The sequence below is a fragment of the Kogia breviceps genome, chromosome 14, assembly GCF_026419965.1.
Source record: "Kogia breviceps isolate mKogBre1 chromosome 14, mKogBre1 haplotype 1, whole genome shotgun sequence".
Lineage (NCBI taxonomy): Eukaryota > Metazoa > Chordata > Mammalia > Artiodactyla > Physeteridae > Kogia > Kogia breviceps.
The window spans coordinates 42,924,724-42,944,172 of NC_081323.1; the positions used below are offsets into that span (position 1 = coordinate 42,924,724).

General features: G+C 38.7%; 1 pseudogene; it reads left to right on the forward strand.

Annotated features, from left to right (window-relative positions):
• Nucleotides 1-2,527: 2,527 nt before the first annotated feature.
• Nucleotides 2,528-3,252, forward strand: LOC131741569 (pyridoxal kinase pseudogene; annotated as a pseudogene).
• The last annotated feature ends 16,197 nt before the right edge of the window (nucleotides 3,253-19,449 follow it).

Here is a 19,449-nt window from a genome sequence, read left to right on the forward strand (position 1 = left end):
CCTGGGTCCTCTTAGATCATGAAAAGTGCTCCCAACATCAGTGGTCCTTTAAAAAAAAAAATCTCAGTTTGGTAAGACATAGTCCAGTTCCAGGTAAAAATTTAAATGTCAACCTTCATTCAAGGTTAAAATTTCTCTTTCCTCCACCTGTGCTTCCCACAGCCTCACCACCTACAGTGCTGGTTCTTAAAGGATGGGTAGGAATTATACACAAAGAAAGGGTCAGGGAAGGCAGTACAGATGGAAGGGACAGTCTAAACAAAGTGAGAAGCAATAAAAAGCACACATTCCTCAGTGGACTCTAAGGAAACCATCCTGCCAAGATAAAGTCCTCATAAATGGAAATAAATTCTCAGAAGCTGCCAGAAATTCAACCTATCAAAACTAAGTAGAATTGGAAATTTGCATAAGGAGTACTGCATGTGTGTGCCAATAGTATTGTGAGCTGTTGAGAGCATTGGTTTGAGAGTTAACCAGGTGTAAGTTCAAATCCCAAGTTTGCCACTTAGTAGCTGGGTGACCTTGAGCAAATTGCTTAAGCTCCCTAAGCTTCAGTCTCCTCATCTGTAAAATGTCCCCTTAGGTTGTGAGGATTAAGTAACGTAATGCATACAAAGAACTAGACACTGTGCCCGGGACACAGATAGCACTCACCAAAAGGCTAAATGTTGCCTTCATGACTCAGGAAACTGCAAGCTTGAACTTACCCTTCCTAGTGGTCAAGGATTGGAAACAACTGTCATTTGCAATTCCTACTGAGAAGTTGAGGTTGCCATTTGCCCCTGCCCCTTCCCAAGAACCATCCTCTTTTCAGAAAAAATGCAAGAGAGGTATTCATTGTGGCCCTGGAAGTCACAGGGCAAGAACCAGTCTCAAACTGGGCTCAGAAAAAGAGAGACATTTCTTTCAAGTACTTAGAGAAGACAAATTTTTAGAGACCAGTGAGACTGGAGTCCAGAGAGCCCTTCCAGAAAGCTCTGCCTTTTAAAAAATAATCTCAGGATCTTCTTGAGATGCTGGAGGTCAGGGAAATGAAACACAATAATGATGGATTACATTTTCCACCAGCCTGGACGAAGGGGAGAAGTCATGGAAGAAGGAGTGGTTTAAAATATTTTTGAAAAATTATTCATTTTAAATTTGTTAACAAATTAAAATTTATACTTGATTAAAAGCAACAGTCCCATACCTCACTCCTTGCCATCCAGTGTCCTGTTCACAGACGCAACTATTTCTAATTCTTTTAGCTCTTTCTCCTGGGTGTTAGGTCCATATATCTATACAGTGGAGCCTCACTACTCAATGTTTCCATATTTGTGAATTTGTCTACTAGTTAAATTTATTTGTAACTCCAAAATTAATACTCAAGGTGCTTTTGTGGTAGACAACAAAAAATTTGAGTCATCTCTAACATGCTTGTGCCCAGGTGAGGTGGAGCAAGGCAATAGTCTGCCTTCTTGTTTCAGCTCTCACACAGATGTCTTCAAAAATAAGAAATAAAAAATCTATAAGAGGAAAATAAAAGAGTTTTATTAGACCCAAATTAAGGACTATGGTCAGGGAGACAGCCTCTCAGATTAATCTGAGGAACTTCTCTGGAGAAGCATGGTTTTCAGCACAGTTGTACATCTTGTCAGAACAAAGAACGTCAAACAAGTCAGGGAGACCATCATTTCAAGGTTTCAAAAATAAACAGATCAGCACACACACAGCAAGAAAGTATGTACTTGACACCTAGGAAGGCAGTCTTACCACTGAAGGAATACCAACATTGGCATCACAGGAAGAGAGGCATTTAATCTTTATTGTTAATGTGGACGTTCTTTACTTCTAGTCAATGTACTCTTTTCTTTAATGATTAAAGCAGATATACAATGTATGTTCAATAGACCACAAACAGGCTGTTTAGGTTAACATAAAATTTAAGTCAAATCATGTATAATCTAGAAACCAGACATTCCCACACCTCAATATGTGAACATTTCCTTCCATTATTTCTCCCTTCTGATTGCAAATCTTTCAATAGAAAGCCCTGATGATCAAAATATCTGTCCCTCAATGCCAGTGTAGTTGCTGCCTGCCCTGGGTCCATTATGTCCCTCAGTGTTAGGCTTCCTTTTTTGTTGTTTATACATGTATAGAGATTTGCCTAAGAGGAAGGTGGCCCATCTTTCAAGCAGAGTGCCTGTGCTGAGCAGGGCTGCAGAGGAGTGGAGACTGAGTGCAGCTGGAGCCAAGTGGAGCACAGCCCCAGCATGCAGTGAAGACACTGACCCTGCCGGGCCCTGCCCCTGAGGCAGACCTGGCAAGGAGGAAGATTGCCAGGTGCTCTCCATTCAGAGCCATGTCATCTGTGGCTACATGGGCAACCAGGCGGCCACACTCCCTCTACAGGTTTTGGGGTTCAAGATTGATGTAGTGAACTCTGTCCAGTTTTCAAACCACACATGCTACTCTCACTGGAATGGCCAAGTGTTGAACTCAGATGAGCTCCATGAGCTGTATGATGAGCCTGGAGTTGAACAACATGAACAAATATGACTATGTGCTCACAGGTTACATGCAAGACAAGTTCTTCCTAGCCATGGTGGTGGACACCAGGAAGGAGATGAAGCAGCAGAACTCCAGGCTCTTGGTCATGTGCATCCCCGTGATGGGAGACAAGTGGAACAGAGAAAGTTCAATTTACCTCCCTGAGGACCTTCTTCTGATTTACAGAGAGGAGGTCATGCCAGTTGCAGACATCATAACCCCCAACCAATTTGGAGGCTGAGTTGCTGAGCAGGAGAAAGATCCACAGCCAGGAAGAAGACTTAGCAGCGAATGATGGACATGCTGCACTTAGTGGGCCCTGACACAGTGGTCATCACCAGCTCAGACCTGCCATTCCCGAGGGGCAGTAACTACTTGACCATGCCAGGGAGCCTGAGGACCCGGACCCCTGATGGCACCGTGATGATGCAGAGCATCCGCATGGAGATGTGCAAGGTGTGCACAGTCTTCATAGGCACTGGGGACCTCTTCACTGCCGTGCTCCTGGCATGGATGCACAAGCAACTCAACAGTCTCAAGGTGACCTGTGAAAATACCATGTCGGCCATGCACCATGTTCTGCAGCAGACCATCAAGTGTGCAAAAGCCAAGGCTGGGGAAGGACTGAAGCCCAGCCCAACCCAGCTGTAGCAGAGGACTGTCCAGAGCAAGAAGGACATCAAGAACCCAGAGATCATCATGCTGGCCATAGTGCTGTGAGGGCCATGTGAACCCACCTCCTTAATGCCCAGCATTAGGTGTCTCCATTTCCATCCTTGTGAAAAATGTAACGTCTACCTTAGAGCTGTGACCAAAATTTGACATTTTTTTCATTCACGAGAAAATAAAAAAAGAAGAGATTTACCTAGTTATCCACTTGGGGGGTGGGAGGGAGGGGGGTTCTAATCAGACATAGTGAACAAGCACAGACGTATGCTAATGGGGATACATTTTATAAGCTATACATTTTATCAATTATGTTGAATTGTCACATAAACATTGTTACACCTGCTTTTTAAAAATTTTATTTTGTTTATATTTTTATACAGCAGGTTCTTATTAGTCATCAGTTTTATACACATCAGTGTATACATGTCAATCCCAATTGCCCAATTCATCACACCCCCACCCCTGCCACTTTCCCCCCTTGTGTCCATACGTTTGTTCTCTATGTCTGTGTCTCAATTTCTGCCCTGCAAACCAGTTCATCTGTACCATTTTTCTAGGTTCCACATATATGTGTTAATATATGATTTTTTTTTCTCTTTTTAACTTACTTCACTCTGTATGACAGACTCTAGGTCAATCTACCTCACTAAAAATAACTCTGTTTCATTCCTTTTTATGACTGAGTAATATTCCATTGTATATATGTACCACATCTTCTTTATCCATTCATCTGTCAATGGGCATTTAGGTTGCTTCCATTACCTGGCTATGTTACATCTGCTTTTAACAGTAGGCTTAAAGCAAGTAGTGATATATGTCCTGAGTAGCTTCATAGCCAGGAAAAGAATAATAATACATACTATGACAATGATAACCATTTGTAAGCAAAACGGGAAAAAAAATGTCTGATCTTGTAGCCATTTCAACCTTTTGGGAAATTGTGTGTGTGTGTGCCTCTACTTCTCCAGAGCTGTTTATATAAGTGCAGCAAGTAGTGGGAGCAATAACATAAATCCTTCCTTGTTTAACCAAAAAAATATGAGGAATTCTGTTATCTAATATCATATGGGCTAAGGAATTTAGGGATGTCTGTTATGCTGCAATGCTTTTTTACAGTTTCCTCAACTATTTGACAAATGGTGGGTGATAAGTTTCATAAGCTTCACTGTACATGAGCTACTTAAGAATACCTGATAAGGATCCTCTCATCTAGGTTGGAGAGTACTTTATATGATGTCTTTTCCAGTAAGCATGATCTCCTGGATGCAGGTCATGTGGCATCTGATCTTCATCCAAAGATAGATTACTGTGATCAGCTTCAGAAGCAAGCTTAGAATAACCTTTCAATAATTCAATAAACTTTACAATAATGTAACATAGCAACAAAGAGACATCTTGGATGGAGGTGGTAAATAGAAAACCTCGGTATATACAAAACTTCAATATCCACAAAGATATATTATGGAAAAGTGATTTTTCTCTCTAAATTATCTTCATTTTTCACCAAATGTAGTCAAATTAAGACTGATTTACTTGCAAAAATAAGTCTGATTTCAATAAACTTGTCCTGATTATTTACATAAATGGAATTGATCATATAGGTTCTTTTATTTATTTATTTATTTATTTATTTATTTATTTATTTTTGCAGTACATGGGTCTCTCACTGTTGTGGCCTCTCCCATTGCAGAGCACAGGCTCCGGACGCGCAGGCTCAGCGGCCATGGCTCACGGGCCTAGCTGCTCCGCAGCATGTGGGATCTTCCCGGACCAGGGCACGAGCCCATGTCCCGTGCATCGGCAGGCAGACTCTCAACCACTGTGCCACCAGGGAAGCCCTAGGTTCTTTTAAATTTGGCTTTGCTGGAACTTTTCAAGAGGAATCTCAAATTGAACTTTTAAAAGTCCTCTCAAGACCAGGAAAGCCATGCCAAGAACTTGCCATCAGATTCTGCCTGCAATACCTACAGATTTAGGTGTATACCTTTCTGCTTAAAGTTTAAATATCTTGAGGTTCCTGCACCTGCCAGGAAGTGGCCTTTCTTATTCATCTGGAAATGCTGCTGGGAACCTAAGAGTTTCCAATTTCTGGAGAGATCAAGTAGAGAGGAAAAATAAATGCTTCAATCTTCTTATAAAGATATAATTTACAAAATTGCTGTACGTTATAATTAGCTTAAGAGGAAAGGTTTCATTATGTCTGGAAGACAAAAATTAAAAGCCAGTAATATTTCAGACAAAAAATCATAAAAATTGTATTTACCAGTTCATTCAATCCCATGTAATTAATTTTTGTTCTGCTCAAGTCCAGTTTTTCCATTAGTTTTATTGACCTTGCCTGATGATTGAAGGTGACAGTGACAGTGATAATTTCAAGAAATTTGCAAGGATTTTTTTTAAAACTCATATGTTTTGCCCAATGAAGTGTCTTGATCACTGGGGATTGTGGAAGATATTCTCCAAGTGGAAAACACATTTTCTAACAGTTTCTTTACCATTGTGACATCATCAGCCTTGCAGAAAGAGAAGGCTTTAATCCATCACATGAAAAATGGGGTTCATCAGAGAGCTGGGAAGAATCCAGTAGCCATCTTGGGTTTCCCATAGCCCTGACTGTTTAATTCACAGCTATTGCTTACCCTCCTTAATATCTCTCATTCAGGAACAGACTGTTGCCATGTTACAAGGACATCAGGATGGCAACATCCTGACAAAGAGGGGTAAATTTTCTTGCAGAAACGAAATGGATTTTATCCATACAGATTGTGTTGTTGTTGCCTTCGCATGAAATTCATCTAGGGCATTCTCCTGATTCTTGGGTTCAGTCCCTTTAGCATAAGCCTCAATTTTGATGACAACATAACATTTTATGTCAGGACATATAGGACTTCCAGGAATTTCACATAATTTCTGGAACTCATAATATACACTTATGTAGATATAACATGAAGAAGACAACATTACCTATTATTTGACAATGTGTTCCACATAATTTAACATACTGAATAAGCCTAATTAGTTTAATATCTCTCTTTGAGATGCTTCAGGACAAAATTCACTTTCTTTTCCCTTAACAAAATGCATTTCCATTCTTCATACTTTCTTTTATTGAAAACACACATCTTATTTTCATTGTATACTGAAATATTTCCCTTATTATTTCTAATACCTTTAATTACATATATATTATCAATTTTAACCTTTTAAAAAACCTTAACCTCTGGCAAAAATCAAGATGCAAACAATTGTGAACTGTTTGTCATATCAGCATTTCCTGATTGGCAAACTTGTGAACATATTCCATAATCTCTAAAAACATACATTTTCTCATAACCTAATTTCTTCCCTCAATGGGATACAAGACATGTGTCCAACAAACTCAAGCATCTTTAGCTTTTTGCTAATAAGGAGACAAAAGTAGGCAAATTTAGACTTTCTTAGCAATTAATGTTTTAGTATTTTACCTTAATTGGAAGTGATCTGTATATTCAATGAACTCCTATCATTTAACTTAATCTAGGAAAATTCTAAAGTTTCAAGTCTGCAGAAACTATTTTTAGGTAGACATACCACAAAACAATCATTCTTAAAGAGTTCACTTTAAAATTTTTATCCCATTTATCTCTATTTATTACTTACAAAAATATCATCTTACCAAGTTAATTTTCTTGTTGATGAATTTTGTAACAGATAATATGAACTTATTGACTTTTAGTAAACCTAGGTAAAATAAAAGTATTATTTTTAATGTTTATGACTCTAAAGACATGTCTGTATTAATCAAACCAAAAACTTAAACTTGTTTTCATTCATTAAAGATTAGTCCTATAACTGATTCACTTTCTTGTAATGTAGAAACTAACACACCATTGTAAAACAGTTATACTCCAATAAAGATGTTAAAAAAAAAAGATTAACCCTAGATCACATGATCTTTTAAAGATTTGGGGATAGTTTTCTGTTGTATTTAGAAATATTTGATTTGGGGGTGGAGTTAAGATGGTGGAGTAAGAGGATGTGGAGTTTGTGTCTCCTCACAAGTACAAAAAGAATGCATCAGAGCAATTCTCACAGAGCACCTACTGAGCATGAATGAGGAACCTCAGACACCTAAGGGGATGGGAGGAATCCCCGCACAACTGGGTAGGATGTGAGAGGGAAGGAGGGGTTGAAGAAAAGTGGAGGCAGAATGGGACCAGCACCCCTGAAGTGGGGTTGGGCGAAAAGAGAGGTTCCCAAACTCAGAGGGGCACACTCACAGAGAGGGGATCAGCAGGGACAGAGAGGGACCTTTGGGGGTTAGGGGGTTTGAAGGGAATGTGGCAGTCAATCAGCAGAGGGTAGGACAGAGTGGGAACTATGCACATGGTCCATGCCACAGCCCTGCAGACTCCAGCCTGAGCTGTGTTCCCTGGTAGGGAGGAGGGCTGGGTGCCAGAGAGTGGAATTTAGAGGGTGGACCCAGGGAGGGGATGGCTGTTGGTGGTGGGGAGGCAGCATGGGACAGCAGAAAGGAAGGGCTCCATGGCAAGGAAGGTTTGTGGAGAAAGCCTGGGCCACCAGGGAAGTGAGGCACCACAGTTGAGTGGAGTGCAATTGGCAGGGCCTCCATTGTGGCACCCTTCCCCACCTGCTGGCCCAACCTCCTCGGGCAGTGGCATGGGTGCACACCTAATTGGGCTCACCCTCCCCTCAAGCCAGGGTCTCCCACACCTGCTCAGGCCCTGGTGAGTCTGCTAGGGTCCTGGACCTGAGCCCCACACCAGCCAAAGCCTCCGCAGGCCACGTGGGTACTGGGCCTGAGCCCTGCCACCACCAAAGCCTCCTCTGGCCATGCAGGTCCCAATGGACCCAAGCACCGCACACCCCACAAAGCCTCCACAGGCTGCGTGGGTCCTGGCGGCCTGTGTGTGTCCCCTGACGGGGCCTCCTCTGGCCTTATGGGTCCAGATGGGCTGAGCACTTCCCACCTTCAAGGCCTCCTCTGGCTTCACAAGCCCCTGCAGGCACACCCATGGAGGTCTGCACCCTAGCTGGTTTACACAGGCATGTGTGCTCTGGGCCAGCTTCAGGAGCAGATGCTGGTTGAGAGGAATACACGCAGAGGTGAGGCTGACACAGCAGGTCCAGAGACCTACCTAGAGGTCTTGGAGGGCCACCTGAGGCAGGGTTGCATGCACTTCACCGTGGGGACAAGGACACTGATAGTGGAGGTACCAGGGAATTTTTTTAATTAATTAAATTTTTTTTTGCTATTGTGTTTTGTTTTGTTGTTGCTGTTGTTTCATTTTTATTATTTCTAATATATTTTTAAAGTTTCTAATTTTATTTTATTTTTTATTCTTTGTTATTGTTCTGTTCTTTTTTGTTGTCTGTTTTTTGTTGTTGTTTTTTGGTGTTCTTTTGGTTTTTGTTTTCTGTTGGTTTGTTCTTTGGATATTTTTGTGTTGTTTTCTTTCATTGTGTTCTTTATTTTGTTTTGTTTTTATGTTCTTTTATTATTTCTTTTTTTATTTTTGTTTTTGTCATTTTAGTGTGTTTGTCTTTTGTTCTCTTAGCTTTTCTTTTCATATCTTTTTTATTTTCTTTTATTTTTTGTTTTCTGTTTAGGTTAGTTTTGTTTTTATTATTGGTTTTGGTTTTGAACCCTCTTGTTTGTTTGGGTGTCTTCTGGTTTTATGTTTTCCTTATGATTTTTTTTCTTATTGTTGTTGTTTGCTTGTTGCTTTGCTTTTTGTTTGCTTGGATTTATTTTTCTAATTTGTTTTGGGTTTTATTTGTTTGTTTTCTTTTCTTTTTTTGTTTGGTTTTATGTTTGGTTTTGTTTTTATTATTTGCATTGGGCTTTGTCTGTTTTCTGTTTGTTTTTTACTTGCCATGCTGCGCAACCTGCAGGGTCTTGGTTCCCAGGCCAGGGGTCAGGTCTGAGCCCCTGTGGTGGGAGCGCCAAGTCCAAGCCACTAGACTAACAGAGGACTTCAGGCACCTGGTAATACAAATTGTTGTGAGTTCTCCCAGAGGTCCTCATCTCAGCACCAAGACCTGACTCCACTCAACAGCCTACAAGCTCCAGTGCAGGAAGCCTCAGGCCGAACTACCAGCAAAACAGGAACACAGCTCCACCCATTAACAAAAATGAGACAATAGAAAAATATGTCACAGATGAAGGAGCAAGGTAAAAATCCACAAGACCAAATAAATGAAGAAGAAATAGGTAATCTACCTAAAAAAAGAATTCATAGTAATGATAGTAAAGATGATCCAAAATCTTGGAAACAGAATGGGGGCACAGATTGAGAAAATACAAGAAATGTTTAACAAGGACCTAGAAGAACTAAAGAACAAACAGTGATGAACAACACAATAAGTGAAATAAAAAATACACTAGAAGGAATCAATAGCAGAATAACTGAGGCAGAAGAACAAATAAGTGAGCTGGAAGATAGAATTGTGGAAATAACTGCCACAGAGCAGAATAAAGAAAAAGGCATGAAAAGAAATGAGGAGAGTTTCAGAGACCTCTGGGACAACATTAAGCTCACCAACATTCAAATTATAGGGGTCCAAGAAGAAGAGAAAGAAAAAGGGTCTGAGAAAATATTTGAAGAGATTATAGTCAAAACTTCCCTAACATGGGAAAGGAAATAGTCAATCAAGTCCAAGAAATGCAGAGAGTCTCATACAGGATAAACCCAAGGAGAAACACACCAAGATATATATTAATCAAACTACCAAAAATTAAATACAAAGAAAAAATACTAAAAGCAAAAAGGGAAAAACAAAAATTAACATACAAAGGAATCCCCATAAGGTTATCAGCTGATTTTTTAGCAGAAACTCCACAAGCCAGAAGGGAGTGTCAGGTTATATTTAAAGTGATGAAAGGGAAAAACTACAAGCAACATTAATCTACCCAGCAAGGATATCACTCAGATTCAACAGAGAAATCAAAAGCTTTTCAGACAAGCAAAAGCTAAGAGAATTCAGCACCACCAGACCAGGTTTACAACAAATGCTAAAGGAAATTCTCTAGGAAAGAAACACAAGAGAAGAAAAAGACCCACAAAAACAATACCCAAACAATTAAGAAAATGGCAATAGGAACATAAATATCGATAATAACCTTGAATGTAAGTGGATTAAATGCCCCAACCAAAAGACACAGACTCCCTGCATGGATACAAAAACAAGACCCATAAATACACTGTCTACAAGAGACCCACTTCAGACCTAGGGACACATGCAGACTGAAAGTGAGGGGATGGAAAAAGATATTCCATGCAAATGGGAAGCAAAGGAAAGCTGCAGTAGCAATACTCATATCAGACAAAATAGACTTTAAAATAAAGACTGTTACAAGAGACAAGGAAGGACACTACATAATGATCAAGGGATCAATCCAAGAAGACATAGCAATTATAAATATTTATACACCCAACATAGGAGCACCACAATACGTAAGACATACGTTAACAGCCATAAAAGGGGAAATCAAGAGTAACACAATAATAGTGGGGGACTTTCACAGCACACTTACACCAATGGATAGATCATCCAGACAGAAAATTAATAAGGAAACACAAGCTTTAAGTGACATAATAGACCAGATAGATTTAATTGATATTTATAGAACATTCCACCCAAAAGTGGAAGAATACACTTTCTTCTCAAGTGCACATGAAACATTCTCCAGGCTAGATCACATCCTGGGTCACAAATCAAGCCTCAGTAAATTTAAGAAAAATTGAAATTGTATCAAGCATCTTTTTGGACCATAATGTTATGAGATTAGAAATCAATTACAAGAAAAAAAACTGTAAAAATCACAAACACATGGAGGCTAAATAATATGCTACTAAATTACCAAGATCACTGAAGAAATCAAAAAAGGAATAAAAAAATACCTAGAAAAAAATGACAATGAATACATGATGACCTAAAACTTATGGGATGTAGCAAAAGCAGTTCTAAGAGGGAAGTTTATAGCCATACAATTCTACCTCAAGAAACAAGAAAAAATCTCATATAAACAACCTAACCTTACACCTAAAGCAACTAGAGAAAGAAGAACAAAGAAAACCCAAAGTTAGTAGAAGGAAAGAAATCATAAAAATCAGAGCAGAAATAAGTGAAATAGAAATGAAGAAAACAATAGCAAAGATCAATGAAACTAAAAGCTGGTTCTTTGAGAAGATAAGCAAAACTGAAACCTTTAGTCAGACCATCAAGAAAAAAAGGCAGAGGACTCAAATCAATCAATTAGAAATGAAAAAGGAGAAATTACAATTGACACCACAGAAATTCAAAGGATCATAAGAGACTATTACAAGAAACTATACACCAATAAAATGGAAAACATGCAAGAAATGGACAAATTCTTAGAAAGGTACCACCTTCTAAGACTGAACCAGGAAGAAATAGAAAATATAAACAGATCAATCACAATTAATGAAATTGAAACTGTGATTTAAAATCTTCCAACAAACAAAAGTCCAGAACCAGGTGGCTTGACAGGTGAATTCTATCAAACTTTTAGAGAAGAGTTAACACTGATACTTCTCAAACTCTTCCCAAAAATTGTGGAGGAAAGAATGCTCCCAAGCACATTCTACAAGGCCACCATCACCGTGACACCAAAACCAGACAAAGATACTACAAAAAAAGAACATTACAGACCAATAGCACTGATGAACATAGACGCAAAAATCCTCAACAAAATATTAGGAAACAGAATCCAACAACACATTAAAAGGATCATACACCATGATCAAGTGAGAATAATCCCAGGGATGCAAGGATTCTTGAAAATACACAAATCAATCAATGTGACACACCATATTAACAAATTAAAGAATAAAACCCATATGATCATCTCAATCAATGCAGAAAAGCTTTTCACAAAATTCAACACCCATTTATGATTTTTTAAAAAACCAACTCTCCAGAAAGTGGGCATACAGGGAACCTACCTCAAAATAATAAAAGTCATATACAACAAGCCCACAGCAAACATCATTCTCAATGGTGAAAAACTGAAACCATACCCTCTAAGATTAGGAACAAGACAAGGATGTCCATGTTTGCTACTCTTATTCAACATAGTTTTGGAAGTCTTAGCCATGGCAATCAGAGAAGAAAAAGAGATAAAAGAAATACAAATTGGAAAAGAAGAAGTAAAACTGTCACTGTTTGCAGATAACATGATACTATACAAAGAGAATCCTAAAGATGCCTCCAGAAAACTACTAGAACTAATCAGTGCATTTGGTAAGGCTGCAGAAAACCAAATTAATGCACAGAAATCTCTTGTATTCATATACACTAAAACTGAAACATCAGAAAGAGAAATTAAGGAAACACTCCCATTTACCACTGCAACAAAAAGAATAAAATACTTGGGAATAAACCTACCAAAGGAAACAAAAGACCTGTACTCAGAAAACTATAAGATACTGTTGAAAGAAATCAAAGACAACACAAAACAGATAAAGAAATATACCATGTTCTTGGATTGGAAGAATCAATATTGTCAAAATGACTATACTACCCAAAGCAATCTACAGATTCAATGCAATCCCTATCAAATTACCAATAGCATCTTTCTCAGAATTAGAAAAAAAAATTTTACAATTTGTATGGAAACACAAAAGACCTCGAATAGCCGAGGCAATCTTGAGAAAGAAAAACAGAGCTGGAGGAATCAGGCTCCCTGACTTCAGACTATATTACAAAACCACAGTAATCAAGACAATATCAGAAAATCAAGACAAAAACAGAAAAATAGATCAATGGAACAGGTTAGAAAACCCAGAGATAAATCCACTCACCTAAGGTCACCTAATCTATGACAAAGGAGGCAAGAATAGACGATGGAGTAAATACAGTCTCTTCAATAAGTGATGCTGGGAAAACTGGACAGCTACATGTAAAAGAATAGAATTAGAACACTCCCTAACACAAAAGTAAACTCAAAATGGATTAAAGACCTAAATGTAAGACTGGACAGTATAAAATTCTTAGAGGAAAACATAGGCAGAACACTCTATGACATAAATCACAGCAAGATCTTTTTTGACCTACCTCCTAGAGTAATGAAAATTAAAACAAAAATAAACAAATGGGACCTAATTAAACTTAAAAGCTTTTGCACAGCAAAGGAAACCACAAACAGGACAAAAAGACAACCCTGGAATGGGAGAAAATATTTGCAAACAAAGCAACTGACAAGGGATTAAGTTCCAAAATATACAAACAGCTCATGCAGCTCAATATCAAAAAAACAAACAACCCAATCAAAACATGGGCTGAAGACCTAAACAGACATTTCTCTAAAGAAGACATACAGATGGCCAACAAACATGTGAAAAAGATGCTCAACATCATTAATTATTAGAGAAATGCAAATCAAAACTACAATGAGGTATCACCTCATACCAGTCAGCACGGACATCATCAAAACAAACTACAAACAGTAAGTGCTGGAGATGGTGTGGAGAAAAGGGAACACTTTTGCACTGCTGGTGGGAATGTAAATTGATACAGCCACTATGGAGAACAGTATGGAGGTTCCTTAAAAAATGAAAAATAGAACTACCGTAGGACCCAGCAATCCCACTCCTTGGCATATACACAGAGAAAATCATAATTCCAATAGATACACACACCCCAATGTTCATTGCAGTGCTATTTACAATAGCTAGGACATGGAAGCAACCTAAACATCCATCAGCAGAGGAATGGCTAAGGAAGATATGGTACATATACAATGGAATGTTACTCAGCCATAAAAATGAAAGAAATTGTGCCAATTGCAGAGACATGGATGGACCTAGAGATTGTCATACAGAGTGAAGTAAATCAGAAAGAGAAAATCAAATATCCTATATTAATGCATATATGTGGAATCTAGAAAAATGGTGCATATGAACCTATTTGCAAAGCAGAAATAGAGACACATGAATGGAATAAATGTATGGACACCAAGGGGGAAAAGGGGGTGGGATGAATTGGGAGATTGAGATTGACATATATCCACTGTTGTTACTAAGTATAAAATAGATAACTAATGAGAAACTACTGTATAGCACAAGGAACTCTACTCAGTGCTCTCTGGTGACCTAAATGGGAAGGAAATCCAAAAAAGAAGGGTTATATGTATACATATAGCTGATTCATTTCGCTGTACAGCAGAAACTAACACAACATTGTAAAGCAACTATAAAAGAAATATTTGATTTGGGAATTCCCTGTGGTTAGGACACCATGCTCCACTGCAGGGGCCATGGGTTCGATCCCTGGTTGGGGAAATAAGATCCCACATGCTGCGCGGAGTGGCCAAAAAAAAAAAAAGAAATAAATATTGATCTGTAAGTGCTAATATTTAAGTCAACTACTAGAGCTCTTTTACAAATTAATTTTTATATCATCTGGAGGTAGAAACATCATATTTATAATGTGCACACAGACATACATACATCCAGCTAGACACAGAGATCTCATAGTTTTCCTACTTGAGTTTTAAAAGACCTCTTTTCCCTTTTTTTTTTTTTTTTTTTGAAGTTTTAGGTTCTACTAATTGAGCCAGGGCTGTAGTCTCAGGCGATGTGGGCTATGTTTACATTTCAAGGACACGATAAGAGTTATAATTTCAAATATTCTCCTAGGAGTGCTTTTGTTCTCTCAGGGTCAGAATTTTAAAAAGATGTTTTATTAAGGCAGCTTATTCTAACTGTGCACACAAAAAAACAGTTTTGGAATGTCAAAAGTGTCCCATCCTGGCCATTGTAGGGCTAGATAAGTATTTACAAGTATTAGCTCTGTACCAATTGTACATGAACCTAACTGGAGTTCCAGTGGGTGGCTGCCTGTCCAGAAGCTGGTAGGCATTAAAAGCACAATTTCTCACCCTTATTTTTTTTTTTTAGTTTCATTTTACTATAAAGGACAAATATTTCCAATTTTAAGCCACTTTTTAAAAAAAGGTCAGCCAACTCAGTTCACTCCAAAGTTCCTTCTAGGCTTTTCCTGCCTAGAAATTCCCTCTAGGTTCTCTGCCTAGTAACTTTCCCCTAGGTTCCTTCCACTAGGAAATGTACCGGTTTGTTATCTTAAGACTCCAAGTCTTAAGATAACAAACAGCTCAAATAAAATTCATGGACTGTCATTTAAGGCAAGGAGACCCAGATATCAGGAAAAACTCACTGAAGCACCTGAAAGGTGCTGTGAAGCTGGAGGGGCTCACGGGGCCCATGCTTCGTACCAAGCACTGGTCCAAAGTAGACTCCAGGGGATTTCAGGTGGGTTTCTCTGACATACTACAGGCTATGCGAAGCAATGTCATTGGAAATAATCAATAAACAATCTATAATAGGAAGAGAAAAGAGTTTTATTTGGCCCAAATTGAGGACTATAGTTGGGGAGATAGCCTCTCTGATAACTCTGAGGAACCGCTCTGGAGAAGCATGATTTTCAGCACTTTTACATCTTGTCAGAACAAAGAACATCAAACAAGTCAGGGATACATTGTTTCAAGGTTTCAAAAATAAACAGATCAGCACAGCACATACACAGAGAGTCAATATGCCCTTGGCACCTGGAAAGGGCGACTTATCATCAAAGGAATACTAGCACTGCCATCCCAGGAAAGGAGGCATTTAATCTTTATTTTTAATATGGACATTCTTCTAATCAATGCACCCTTTTCTTTAATGATTAAAGCAGATGTTTGATAGACCACAAACAGGCTGTTTTATTGATAGTTTAGCATTAAGTTTAAGCTAAATCATTTTTAAGCCAGAATGATTTCCCCATACTTCAATATGTGAAAATTTCTTCCATTACAGAGATGACCAGAGGATGGAGATCAGTGGGCAGTGCAGTGTCCTGCAAAAAGCTCCAGCTCTGGGGTCACTTGGATGTAGTGTGAATCCCAACTCTGGCATCTATTAGTGGAGCAGCCTAGGGTTAGTCACTTAACACTTCTGAGCTTCAGAAAATTTTTAAAAATAGGATCTATGAGGATGAGTAGTTTTTAAATTTAAGATTATGATCTATGTGAGATATGTACGTGTGTGTGTGTGTGTGTGTGTGTGTGTGTGTCTGCACATATTTTCCCTAGGAGCAATGGTTTGTTATTGGCTAATTCAGTGTTTGTGGCAACTTTATAGAACATAATTTCCATGAATAATAAGAATCAACTGTATATAACACGTTTCTACTACTAATTCTCATTTAATACTCATTTATCTCATTTAGATATCATCTGTGGACTTCCACGTGTAATAGATGAGTATGAAGTTCTCTTACAAAACTCCCACCTCCCAATATAGGTATATCTAGACTTATTTTTATTTTAGTTCTTCTCTTGGTTACTTCTGTTACTTCAAGGAATATACTAAAACCTTGATTACTTGTTTATCAGCCATATCTTTCGGCATCCCATAATGTAACATGAGGCTTTTAGCACCTCTAACATTTGCCTTCATCTATTCTTTCTTTTTTCCACCCTCAAATTCTGTCACCTGTGCCTTTATTTTTGCATTGTTGAGGTTGACTGGAGAACTTTTTCCCCAACCAATTCTCTAAATTCTCTGACATAAATTGGGTGTCCTTCAAGTCAGTGCAATTCTGACACTGGCCACCTGGAGTAGCGGCAGACCCCACAGGTTTAAGAACTCAGTCACACAAGACTGCCCTCACTTCAGACGCCAGTTCCAAGAATTTCATCCCCAAGTTACCTGTACTCTCTGTCTGACTTGGTTACAAAGTCATGGGCTCCCACAGTCCCCCTCCCTCAGTGCCCAATAATTTTCCAGAAAGACTCACAGAACTCAGAAAAAACGCTGTACTTACTACTCCAGTTAATAAGAAAGGATACAAATGACCAGGCAGATGAAGAGGTACGTAGCGTGAGGTCCAGAAGGGTGGCAAGTGCAGGGGCCTCTGTCCCTGTGGAGTTGGAGTGCACCACCCTCCTAGCATGTAGATGTGTTCACCAATTCAGAAGCTCTCCAAAACCCATCACTGAAGGGTTTTTATAGCAGTTTCATTACATAGGCATGATTGTGGCAGTTGGTGATTAACTCAAACTCTGGCTCCTAGTGATTAGAGGGTAGTACTGAAAGTTCCAAGATTTTAGTCAAGGCCTGGTCTTTCTGGTGACCAGCCCACGGCCTGAGGCTATCCCTGGCCCTGCCAAGAGCCACCAGTTACAATGAAAGTCACTCTTGTCACCCTTATCACTCAGGAAATGCCATGGGTTTTAAGCACTGTGTGTCAGGAACCGGATAAAGACCAAATATCTTTCTTATTATATCACACTGACAATGTTTACATTCTGTTTCATAACTATAATTAAGTCTTATTTGCTTTGTTTATAGATTAATTTTTTAAATTGAAAACGTTATATTTTCACATCCATTTTTCCTGAATTTTCTAAATGAGTTTATTTTTTCTTGCCCTACTTTCCTTTACCATATCCCAAATCTTTTTCCAAATTTCTCATAACATCAGATATTCTACGATGTCTTCTTTTGCCCCAGAGACCTCGTCCCAGGGCAGTCAATTCTCCTTTGCTTTTCTGGATTGGATCTACTGTTTCCTGTATCCTAGGTCTTCCTCTCTCTTGATTCACTTCCTTGTTTTCTAGAGCTCATTTTGAGAAAGTTTCTAAGACAGGTTTTGTGAGAATTAAATTTTCTGAGTCCCAGCATGTCTGAAACGTATATGGTTGATGGTCTGACTGGGTATAGAGTGTTCATTTGGGTTCTTTTGTAGATAAGCTGTTTTTTCTTCCTAAAAGCTTTTAGGTTTTTTATATTTCCACAGTGATCTTACATTTCACAATGCTGTACTTTGGTGTAGCTATCTCTTATTTATTTGATGGGTATCCAGTAAACTCTTTAAACTGGAGGTTCATGTTCCTCATTTCTGGGCAGTTTCTCACATTATTTCTGTGATAATTTACCCCACTCTATTTTTGGCTCTTCTCTTGTATTGACCCTCTAGGTTTCTTATCTTTTTACTCATTTTTTGTGTTAAATTTTCTCATGTCAAGTATTTCAATAAAATTGGAAAAAATAAATAAAATAAAATAAGGATTTTTTAAAGTTTGTTTCTCTCTCATATTGGAGGATTTTCTTAAATGTTTGACAGCATTTGAGAATGAGGATATAGTTTTTTTGATCTATTTGGGAGGTTTCACTGATACGCTTTGCTTTAGGGTAACTGAGTGGGGAGTTGGCCTTTATACCAAGTAACCTTTTCAAAGGAAACATTTAACTTTTTTAAAAAATAAATTTATTAATTTTATTTTTGGCTGCCTTGGGTCTTTGTTGCTGCGTGCGGGTTTTTGTCTATTTGCTGTGAGAGGGGGCTCCTCTTCGTTGCGGTGCGCGGGCTTCTCATTGGGTGGCTTCTCGTGTTGCAGAGCACAGGCTCTAGGTGCACGGGCTTCAGTAGTTGTGGCACTCAGGCTCAGTAGTTGTGGCTCGTGGGCTCTAGAGTTCAGGCTCAGTAGTTGTGGCGCATGGGCTTAGTTGCTCCGCTTCATGTGAGATCTTCCCAGAGCAGGGCTCGAACCTGTGTCCCCTGAATTGGCAGGCAGATTCTTAACCACTGAACCACCAGGGAAGCCCAGAAACATTTAACTTCTAAGGAGCAGAGCCCTCTGGATCTGGGCCCGCAGTGTGGAGATCTCGCAGCCATATACTCACCCTGAATGTGACAGTGAGGGGACTGACTATTCTTCATAGAGACTTTCTATTCATTCCCTTGTTTTTGACAACACGTTTCAAATCCACTGTCTGTCACACCTGACATTTCTAAGACTTGAGTTTTTCTGAGAATATTCTGGAAAACCTCAGTTACATTCCCATTTTCACTCCTAGACTATGGATTTCACTACTCTGCTTCATTACTAACCATTTCTTCTTCAATTTTCTATCTTCTAGGAAATATTGAAATCTCTTATTGGCTGATGGCCTTTCTTCTGTTAACCTTTGTCATTGTAGGTTTATACCTTTTTATTCCTATACTATAATTTTAGCAGGGAGTCAATAGGAAGGAAAGATAAGTATGAGTTGCCAATCAACTATCTTTAACCAAAAATCAAAATATGACGTTAGATTTAGAAAAATAAAGGACCATGACCATTCTCACACTCAGCATTCTGGATTTTTCAAAATCATACCTGCTACCATAATAATAGCTAGTGTTTATTGAACATATATTACAAGAAAGCAGGACAGA